Source organism: Crocodylus porosus, unplaced genomic scaffold (assembly GCF_001723895.1).
Source record: "Crocodylus porosus isolate Cpor-Errol unplaced genomic scaffold, CroPor_comp1, whole genome shotgun sequence".
Taxonomy (NCBI): domain Eukaryota; kingdom Metazoa; phylum Chordata; order Crocodylia; family Crocodylidae; genus Crocodylus; species Crocodylus porosus.
Window position 1 is genome coordinate 92,662,185 of NW_017728947.1, and position 11,653 is coordinate 92,673,837.

An 11,653-nucleotide genomic window follows, 5' to 3' on the forward strand; every position below is an offset into this window, starting at 1 on the left:
GATGGGGAGACATGAAGCTGCTTTTTTCAGTCTGGCTCATCCCTTCCCTGCTCCCATGTTCCCAGGGCTAGCAGGAAGGGCCCTTTTTCCACATTCTGCCCCCTCCCTGCCTTTGATCTGCACCTGAAGGGAGAAGAGTAGCTTCTACTGCCACAGCTTCTCCAGCAACTTGCATACAGGCAACAGGTGCATGTGGTTCCAGTTGCCTGTATGCAAGTTGCTGGAGGAGAAGCTGTGGCAGTGGGAGCTACTCTTGCCCCTTCAGAAGCAGACCGGGGGCAGGGAGGGGGCAGAATGTGGACAAAGCAGGAAATGATGTGGTCATGTCCTGCTCCTGCCATCTTCAACTAGCACCAGCTAGATTTTAGCTCGGTGTTTCACAACAGGGTACATGAATTCCAGAAAGTTATGGAGGGGTGTCATGAGGCTAAAAAGGTTGAGAACTGCTGCTGTAATCAATGGAAAGGCTTCCATTGACTGCAGTGGGCTTTTGATCTAGACCCTAACCCTTAATACCCCACTTCTGAGGTAAGTAACCTTTCCCTTGGTTTTGTGATTCAAGACAGGCAGTCAGCAGCACCTGGAGAGGTGCTGACTCTTGTGAACTCAAGCCCTCAAGGACAAATCTATTAGGAAAAAGAACAAGTTCAGGGGATAAATGTAAATGAAATCCAATACAAAAGCCTAAATTGGAAGAGCAGAAAGAACTGCAGGATGGACAAAAGTGACAGGCTAATGGAGCCTTGAGGAGAACTGGAGCAAGAGCCTGAGCAGAGGTCTGACTAAAAGTAGGACACTACCGCAAGGAGGATCCAAGCAATCAAGGGTGTGCAGGGAGTCAATCTTTAGTGTTTGAAAAGTGCTTTGTGAATGGCAGCTCTATGGAACTGAGGAACCAGTACTGAATGATGTGTTTATCATCAGCGTTTATAACTCCTTGGTCAGGCTGGTGCTGCATCTTGTTTTAGTCATTTCAAAGTGGTGGCAGGACATTGGGAGCCCAAATAGGGCCATTTTTATTTACTCTGAATGAAAAGGGAATGGATAAATAGTACAGGCCTTGGTTCTGCAGCCCTTATTCAGGCAAAAACTGTTTTGATACAGGTTTCCCTCGCTTTAAGTGGGTTCCGTATGTGTGAATTTGCTCTTATGCAATGACCCTTTTAATACCAAAAATTCATTTTATGTGAGGTAAACTCACTCTTATGTGATTGGTGTGGTGGAAGTCTGCAGTCAGCTGCTTTGTGCAGTGCATTGTGGGAGAGATGTGCACCAAAATATAGTCTCCTGTGTGGATCTGTGCCCCTCGTTTGTTGTCTGTGATGTGTTTCTGTAGTTGCCCCCCATTATGGCTTCTAAGTGTCCCACTAGCTTATCTCCTACCTCTCCCAGGTTCATCAATTAACCCTATACCACCCTCTCTTCACACCAGCTAAACATTCACCACCATCCTGTTGTTGTTCGTACTATCTGCTGTTGGTGAGCGCCAAAATTGTCTTGTAAAAGTGGTAGAAATGGGTCTGGGGGTCGGTACAGTCAAGGTCTTAGAACGTATCCCTATTTTTTACATTGTAAAGTGGGTTCTCTTTATGCGAATTCAAGTTATGCGCCATTTTTCAGGAAAACATGTAGAGCATAAAGTAAGGGAAACCTGTATGTGGCAGGAAATACCCGCCTCTTTGGCAGTGCCCTCCCAAAATATAAGCTCCAGACTTCCCCAACAGGCCAACCGGCTTCCTCCTTTTGGGGACTTCCATTATTGACAACCATGTCTATCCACAGTCTCCTACACCCTTCCTCAATTCCTCCAGCAAATGCAAAGGGATGATTCCAAAACTCTTTAGCTTCTCATTGAATATGGACAGCTCATATCTCAGTGCAACCCTGATAGGATGGCACTTGTAAGTTGAACCTGCAGTTTTTAAATGCCAAAAGTTTGCCTTAGCATCAAATGCCACACAAAGCCAATACATGCAGAACCTGATTCTTGGAGCTGTATTAAGGCAGAGACAGCAATGCCAATGCCAAGCATACACAAATCAGTAGTCAGGCCTCAAGAAATCTTGAGATTAACTTACAAACCATGGATTTTTTATTTTATTGTATTTGCAGTTAACACACATGGTGTTCTTTTTATTTGCCTTCCAGTTTTTGAGTCCGTAAGTTTTGATGCAAAAGGCCAAAAATTCTTTTTATAAAAAGAAAAGCTGAGAGTATGTGTTACAACTGTATGAGTTCAGCAGATGGGCCATTACAAAAAAAACACAGATATTGTAAAACTCAATAAAATAATGAACATTGGTTATACTGTAGAACATATTTATTATTGCTTACCAAGTAAAGCAAAGCCGTGAAAACCATTTCAGAGGCAAGAGGAGCTCTGTACATGTGTAAAGACAAACCATGACTTTGTGCTTGGGAAATTTTGAGTTTGTATTTTACAAATACTTTGTGTAAAAACCTGCTGCAGCTCCCAGTGAAGTCAATGGGAATCAAGTTTCACAGTCAACAATTTCAGTAGCAGGTCCCAAGAGAGAAAGGAAGGGTGGCCTTGTGGCTGAAGTCTTACACTGAGAAACAAGTGAATGGGGGACAGCTCTGTTTCTGCTTCATACTTCCTCCGTGTTGATGGCATGTAGAGGGCCCTAAACCTCCCCCTGCTTCAGGTGATAATGCTTATCTTACAGAGGTATCATGAAACTCAGTGAATGATTTTTTAATGTGCTTTGGAAATATTTGCTGGGGATGTTACAGGAGTGCAAACAGATCTGATTGTAGCGCTTGTGTTAAACATATAATGCCTACATTGTAAAACAGCATACCAAAATAGCCACGTTTAAATTAACTGTCTCAGTTGTTCAGTTTGCTTATGCCCCTTGCAGACACTAGACTAGACAAATGTCACAAGAAGACATCAAGAATGGCCCCAATGAACTCAACTGTTGAGAGCCTCAGCAGATACCAAGGACTGAAAAGCCATGCAAACGTTAACTACACTTCCTCTCTTTCTCCCTAGAACTAGAGCACTCTGGGAAAGCTTATGCTGCTAAAGTCTGTGCTGTACCTATTCTTTTGGTAAACAAAGCATTCCAGTGTCTCATGTGGTTGACCTTAAATTTTTCATCAGTATTAAACCAATTTAGAAAGCTTTTTGGCTTGCTGAATATTAGCTTTGATTTGTTAATGTAGTATGGGTCTTAAAGACAAACATATACAGTATATTCAGCTGTATATCCACTATTCCCATTTTTAATTTCATGGCTGTTTGTTGTATGGCTAACTGTAGTATTTTCTTTACCTATCAATGGCGCAAGACAGTTTCATTTCAACATATGAAAAGTTTAACTTGCATTTATTTACCATATATATCTATATTCCTTAATATTTTTTACTTTATTGGCTTCTGGTTGGAGAGAGATTATTCCTAGAACTGGGGAAAATGCTGCTGAAATGGATTCATTAAGCATACATTCAAATAAAAAACATGACTTTCCTTTGAAGGTATTTTCTATACCTTGTTATTTGTTTTCATGATTATTGATTTAAGCAAAAAATATGTTTGCAGGAATATTTGTAGACATTTTATACAAGTATCCAAGAATTGTGTTTTAATTATTTTTTTAAGTAACAGGCTGTGTTTTTGTCTGTCAGCACATGGCATTGTGATGTGATTGAAACGTTCTGGATTATCTTCTAGCATTAACAACTTTGATAATATAACAACAGCAGGGGTGTCCAAATTCAGCTTACAAAATTCTACAATGTAGCCTAAAGCCATTTTTACTTATTCCAATATAAAAGAAGCATTGTTGCAGGAACCTGTAGTTTCTACAAACAACAGTTCCTTATTAAAGAATGGAATTGCTGCTCCATTTCAGGTAAATTAGGTACCTAATAATTTGCCATTATGAAACTATGTGGAACAAAATTTGGGTGCCTGATAGTTGGCAAATTCTAGCGTTGTGCTTGATTTAATGCTGTGAAAAAATCTTTATATGTGATAGTAAGCATTAATACTGGGCTTTTTAAATGTGGTTGGTGTACTGAGTAACGGATCCTAATTAAGTGAATGGGAATTTTACCACTGATGTCAGCAGGAGTAGAATTAGGTCACTAATGATTGTTTTGGGAAATCTCACCCCCACAAAAATATGCTATACCTATGCCATATTTTTACATTTTTACAGTACATTTAGTGAGATAACAACATTCACATTAAAGGAACTTTGATAAACACATACATATGTTAATCCAATGTCTAATTAGAGAACTGTGCTGCAAGGCTGTTTTCACAACAAAGGGGGTGAGTGTAACTTTCCAGGTTTACCTCCCAATTATAACCTGGTACTTGAAGCATAATAGTTTTATAAATGATTGTGAGTAAAACTGTATCTCATTAATGACTGAAGACTTCAGCTTTACAAGAAGGGCAGATAAAAATTAGCTTCTACAGAGTGCTTGTTTCAGGCTATATCTTAGTATCAAACCAACACTTTACGCCTTTATACTCAAAGGGAGTCACTGTGTCTTATATATGCCTCACCTAATTTGGATTTTCATGTTATTTGAATTAATAATGTTTTTCTACAAGTATTCAAGTTCCAAATATTGATGCTTTCTTTATATTTGTCTGGTGTGTGCTGCAAGCAGTCTTTTCACGTAGAATGGATGAGGTGTATATATATGCAGAAGGTTAGGAATGAGTATGGAAAAGAGAGAACTTGATTCAGACTAGCTTCACAAATAATACAGTTTTGAGAGAGGTGACAAGAATACATGGGAAATTAGAATTTTCACCTTTAGATTATGTGATCTCCTCTAAAGGCATCAGCTCACCTCCATCTCCTAAATATCTAGTCATACTTTTATATTGGACAATCCTGAATACTTTGCTGATATTTTAGATTGTCTTTTCTTCTACAGAAGACATACGAGCCATTGGTTTCTCTCCCCCACACTACCACAGTGACCACTGCAATCTCTGTTCATCTCTAAGAATGAGTTTCTGTTTAGAGAGATCCTTTCTTGGTTCCACAGACATAGCAGAACTGCTGTGGGGTGGATAGAGGGAAAATTGTAGCGAGTTAAAAGATAAGATGCTTATTAATATCATCTGATTCACACTAAGGGCCAGATTCCTTCTTATCTATTAAGTGAGATCCTATTTCACCCTATTTGAGTCCATAAAACAGTTACCACAACAAATATATGGGTCTTCCTGTTTGCTGCTTTTTGTGGCTTAGTTTTACAGCTAAGATAATGGTTACAAAAGAAGGCACGTGAACATTTTTTTCAGGGACATGAACAGAGTGGGAAACGGTAATACTTAGACACATTTCATGTGTCCACTCATTTCTACAGAAAGTGGAACCTGAACTAGAACAGTTTACCTCTTCATGAAACAATTGCTAAATTGCTGTGGTTTAGGTTTCATTTATCATAAGACCGAACACACAAAGTGTTATAAGCACATAAAACTTACCATGGAGTAACTGATGTATGTTAAACTAACTCCCATACCATGTAATACAATATAGTATTATATAATCTGTCCAAATTTGAGGAGTAATCAGTGGTAAGTCTCATACAATATTCAGATAATCTGGGAGGTACCTAAGGCTGGTTGAAAGTTTTCCTTAGAGAAAATATTGGTTTGTCAACATAAATTGAAATGCTGATAAATTCTGGTCCAATATCTAAATCCCTGGATTTGGGAATGTTGTCATGAGGTCTCCTGGCAGTTCTAATCCAGGTGTTTTATATTTCCATTTGCCTCCTTTTTGTAATCCTTAATATTACTATATCTCCCATGAAGCACCAAAGTTTCATCTCTCACAGTGAGTAGTCAGTGCCCTATGGAAGTCCCTGACCATTGACCAACATATGAAATACAGTCCACCCGGAAGCCCATCCACTCCAGGATAATGGGGACATCCAGCAATTCAACTACAGATCACATGAGGCACCACAAGTGAAATAGTTTTCAAGTTTTTCTATATTTTTCAAATATTTTTCAAGAGGTTTTCAAGTGAAATATTTTTATTTTCAGCTAAAGAAAATAGTTTTCGGTGTTTTGTTTCTGGATTAAAAACTCAACATTTTCCCTGGAAAGCTTGTCCTTGTCATGAAAAAACAAATTTTGACCACCCTTCTGGGTAACACTTATCTTAACTGTGAAGAGTATGCTTTGGCTGCACTGCACCAGGAAAGTGGATAAAACAGCCTTTAGGGACTCAGGGAAGAGGCAGTTTTCACACTGATTCATCATTATTTCATGCATTTCAGACAAACTATCTACTATCATGGGGACAGAACACCATGCAATTTGGGATTTTTTTCTTATACAGCTAACTGGAGTCCTTCACCTCCCCAAGGATATATAATTGTGAAGATAGCGCTCCACTGACATGCATGGGAAATTCATATGCATTAATTAACTGAGGTCAAACTTTTCCAGCTCCTACTCCTCACCAGATGAGCCAGAGACTTACTTAAAAAATATTAAGGCTGAAATTCTGATGTAGTTACATTACTCTAATATCTGGGTCCCTAAGGCATGAGCTTATTACATGGATATTTAGGCCCTGAGCCCACATATCTCTCACTGCCATGTGAACCCTGGCCAGTAGCACAGCTTTAATGGAGCTCTACTGCTGGGGAGATCGAGAGGGAGACTCTAGAGGCTAGAGATGGTGTGGTAGCAAATGACTCCATTCAGATGACCTTCTGAGGATCACAGTGTGTTGTTTTTTTCTAGGTTTATAAGAGTAGCAGGTTTTGGCCAGCAAAGTCATTGTTAATATGTATGTGAAGTATAGATATGACTTGGCACCTGTAAGTTTTGCAGTCTTAATGGAAAGCATGTTAGAAGTAATGCTGGCTTTGTCTCTTGGAATGCTGCATGCCTTTTTTATTTGTATTGTGTTGCCTTTTTTCTCCCAGAGACCAACTCAGTTTTAGGTTGAAAGATGTCATATCTGTAACACAGGTCTTTAATTCCAAAGTGCTGACATTGGATCACTGTAAGAGGAGAGAAGGTAATACTGTCAATAATTTCCCCCCCCTTGAAGTGAATAAGAAAATATATTCAATATATTTATTTGCATCCATTCACAATGATGGTAGTATTTTATCATAATCTGATAACATAATGCCTATACGCCAAAGGAATCCAATGGGACAAAGGAGTCTTTGATGTGATATAATTCTTATATTCAAATTTCCACAAATATGCACCAGAAACTAACATATTTGCATTAGTGTAAAAGTAATGTATTTAACATGTCCTAATTTGTAACAGATTCTAAAATTATATGTGAGGCTACATTGTGCTATGATTGCCTGCACCCACAGATGTTTCACAGGCAACAGATTAGATCATAAGCAGGGACCTGGTTTTCTCTAATTAAAAATTACAAATTATCTGATTAAAAATCCAAAATCCGTGATTATAATTAAAGGCCCCCCAGAACTCCCCCCTACCCCCTGGTGCTGCTAGTGCCCTTTACTCCCCCCTCCCACAGCCTCCTCAGCCCTCCTGATGCCCCTCACTCTCCCACAACAGCCCCCCTAACCCCCCCACAGGCATAGATGTGCAGGCACAGACATGCAGACACACACGCATGCACACACACTGACATCCACCCAGCAGGTAAGTGTATGTGGGGGGAATGCATGGGGCAAGGAGGGGGAAAGGGAAGGAGCTGGGGGGTCCAGATCAAGAAGCAGGGGGGAGAGTGCATCTCTCTGCTCATTCCCAGGAACAGGGCCGGGAGATGAGGGCAGGAGTGCCCCTCTGCAGGCTGCATACACACCAGCCAGCTTGACGGGGTGGGTTTGCACACGATGGCCACCACCGCAACTCTGCTACTGTTCCCCATGCTGCCTTCCTGCAGCCAGCAGCACAGTGTTGCAGGCAAGTAGCATGGGGTGTAGGAGCACAGTGGCGGCTGCTGTGTGTGGGCTGCATATGTGCCACCTGGCCAGCTGGCCGGCAACGGAGAGAGAGAAGGAGGCGGGGTTTGCATGAGGCAGGTGCCACTGCACCGCCATTTCTGCCCCATGGCTGGCTGCACAGCTCCATGGTGGTGTGGAGGGCTGGCTGTGGCAGTTGCGTGCTGGCCGGGGGGTGGGGAGGGCCTCACATGTGACAGCTGCCACTGATGCTGCATGCCTATGGAATTGTGCTTGCATGGAGGTGGCTACCTTGCAAGAGCCCCCTGTCTGTGGGCATAACTCTCGAGACAAACAGCACTGGTGGTGCAAGGTAGTGGCAACTACCATATGCAGAACTCCCCCACTGGCTGGCACGTAGCCGTCACCACCACCATCCTGTACTGCTGCTGCTGCTTGTCTAAGAAGCTGTGCCTGCAGACGGGGTGGGGGGCTTGCAAGCGGCAGCCGCAGCCACCACCACACCACTGCTGCTGCCCCATGGCCGGCTGCACGGCTCTGCAGGTATAACTCCACAGGCAAGGGACAGCGATGGCAAGTGCTGTGTGCAAGCCCCCTGCAGCTAGCATGCAGCCGCCACAGCCACCCCCCCTTGCCACCGCAGAGTCATGGCCATGGAGCCATGTGGCCAGTTGCGGGGAAGCAGCAGTGGTGCAGTGGTGGTCACTGCATGTGAGTCACCTCCCTGCCACTGGCCAGCTGGTCAGGTGGAACGTATACAATTCCTATCCAATGAGATATTAATCATATCCTGATTGACTTTTGTTTACCTGATCTATTGGTGTTCATATAATTAATACTATTAAAGTTAATTACTGATTAATGTAATCAGAAAAGAAGTTTGAAGCAATTTAGGGAGGTTTCAGCATGTACCTTCCAATAGCTTCAATAGAAAATGTGTCTTGAAAATTCTTAGACTGCTTAGCAAATCTCAGTATATATTCTTAAATTATTATTAGATACAAGGTTTCTACAGCTGAAAGCACTATTCTGCTTTGGTTTCTTTCCCATTTTTCTGGTTGAAAATGGGATATAATGAAAGCAACAATAAAGATCAGAACGAGAAACCTACCTTCGTACTTCTGCCAACACACTACCTTTGACTATACAAAGATGATTAAAAATGTAGATGAAAGCTGCTTAGCTTCTATAAATTAGGGTTCTAATTCTGTAATATACCCATATGGTCAAACCCCATGGCAGGAGTCCTGGGTATGAGAGACTTACAGGTTTAGGCTGTAGGTTGTTTCTAGGAAGTAGAATTTTGCTAGCAGACTGTTTGATGTTGTCCTTCATACTTGAAGAAAGAAAATTTCCAGTTAAGACCCATACTCCTAACCTTGAAGTGTTATCATGATTGATATAATAATTTATACCAGCATCAAGGCATAGAGTCATAGAAAATTAAAGTTGGAAGTGACCTCAGGAGGTCGTTTAGTCCAACCCCCTGCTCAAAGCAAGATCACCCCAATTCTAGACATGGCTTTGTCAAGCTGGGCCTTAAAAACCTCCAAGGATGGAGATTCCACCACCTCTCTAGGTAACCTGTTCCAGTGCTTCACCACCCTCTTTGTGAGAGAGTTTTTCCTAATATCCAACTTAACCTCCCTTACTGCAACTTGAGACCATTGCTTCTTGTTCTGTGGTCTGTCAGCATTGAGAACAGTCTAGCTCCATCTTCTTCGGAACCACTCTTCAGTTGGTTAAAGGCTGTTATCAAATCCCCGCCCAGTCTTCTCTTCTGAAGACTAAATAAACCCAGTTCCCTCAGCCTCTTCTCATAGTCATGTGCCCCAGTCCCTGAACTCTGCTGGACTCTCTCCAACTTGTCCACATCCTTTCTGTAGTGGGAGCCCAAAACTGGACACAGTACTCCGTATGTGACCTCCCCAGTGCAGAATAGAGTGGAATAAATTTCATTGCATTTTGCCCTCTGCCACCAAAGTGAGCACAGAATGAGGCTATCATTCAGAACAATTCCATGTGTGTTCTATTCAGTACTTGGTTTTGGTATGAAAGACTACAAAAAGGGGCAAGGCATTGGAGGGTCCAGGCCATTATGTCTAAGGGTTCATACCAATGTTATGATCCTCTGGGTAAAGGCATCTGTCTATGGCTATCACAGGTTTCCATGGAGCTTATCTATCATCCTATTGTACCAGAGTTCTCCATTTTCATGGCTATCTGGGATATGTTGTTTGAAAGTGAAAACTTGTCATATCTTTGATTGCCAGCATTTTAAATGCTACATAAAGGAATCTCAAATAAAGCTGCATATAAATATATTGTAGCAAGTAGCCTCAACACTATGATTTATACCAAATGAACTGACCCAACCCTTACCTAAAATGTACATCTTTTTAAAGTCATCTTTCTTGGATCTCCCTGGTTTTATCAAATGTTAATGCTTCTCACCCTTCAATTCATGTGGGCTGAAAAAGTGTCCTCCTAAATATGACGATACTACTTCTCTGTGTTGCAGGGACATTGGTGAGGCATATTGTGCCCTTTCCTGCTTATAGTCTTCAGCACCTAAGCATTCCATCACCCTTCTTTCTAGAGATTTAAGAGCATTATGCTCCTCCATTACCTGTATACCCCATCATCTCTAGCTGGAAGTTTGGATGTGTAAGTAATGCAAGATGAAAGCCCAGAAGTCAAATTAAATTTACAGTGCCTGTAAATGTGCTGTAGGGATAGGGTGATCATATGGGTCAATGTGAAATCCAGGACACTGCCCCTGCCCCCCACCTCTTCCACTGCTGCAGGCAGAGGTGAGGACAGAGCACCATCGGTATTCCTATTCAGGCAGCTAAGGAGTCAATGGCCTATTAATGATCCACTGTTCCTTACTTCAAAGGTGTTAACAATTCCCTTTGTAATGGTCATTCTGCTAATTAATCCAACCTATCAGGACATATAGGGTGATTTAGCTGTTTGCTTTGGCTTCCTATTTCACACCTCATGTCCAGGATGCTCATTTTAATTTTCACTGGCTGGCTGAGATCAGCCTCCCAAATCTGGGACTGTCTCAAACAATTCCAGACATCCAGGACATATGGTCATCTTATGTAGGGAGCATGTATGCAATGACTGGATAAATCATCTTCATTAGGACTGAAGTATTCATGTGTGGTTGGAGTTTTGGCTTCTAAATCCAAAGGTTGGAACTGAATAAAAAATTGTTCTTGTTTCCAAAGGTGTTGAGCACTTATACTTCCCATTCATTTCAAAGGCATTTGTAGGGACTCAGTACCTCTGAAAAGCAAGCTATCAATTAAGTTCCTAAAAATATTTCTGTAATCCTAACTGAAGAGACACAGGTCAGAAAATTCTGGGCTTGTTTTTCTCCTAACAGTTTTATGCTAAAAGTTCTTTGTCTAATTATGAAGCCATCAAAAAAAACTCTATTTTGTTAAACAAACAGAAAAGAGTTATTTAAAATAATATTTTAATTCTTAAAAAATATAGCTGTCTGTCACAGAGGCACTGGGGTGCTCCGTGCCTGAGAAGGAGATAAGGTGAGCTATCAGTTACCAGGGCAGCTCAGGTGCTGATTGACAGAGCTGCCAATCAACAGGGCAGTGCAGCTGCGGGTTGCTAGGGCAACCAGGCAGGTCATGTGGCCAGGAGGGGGCAGGGACAGGCCCTTATAAACAGCTAGGCCAAAGCCTAGCTAGTAGATCCCTTCTGGCAGGAG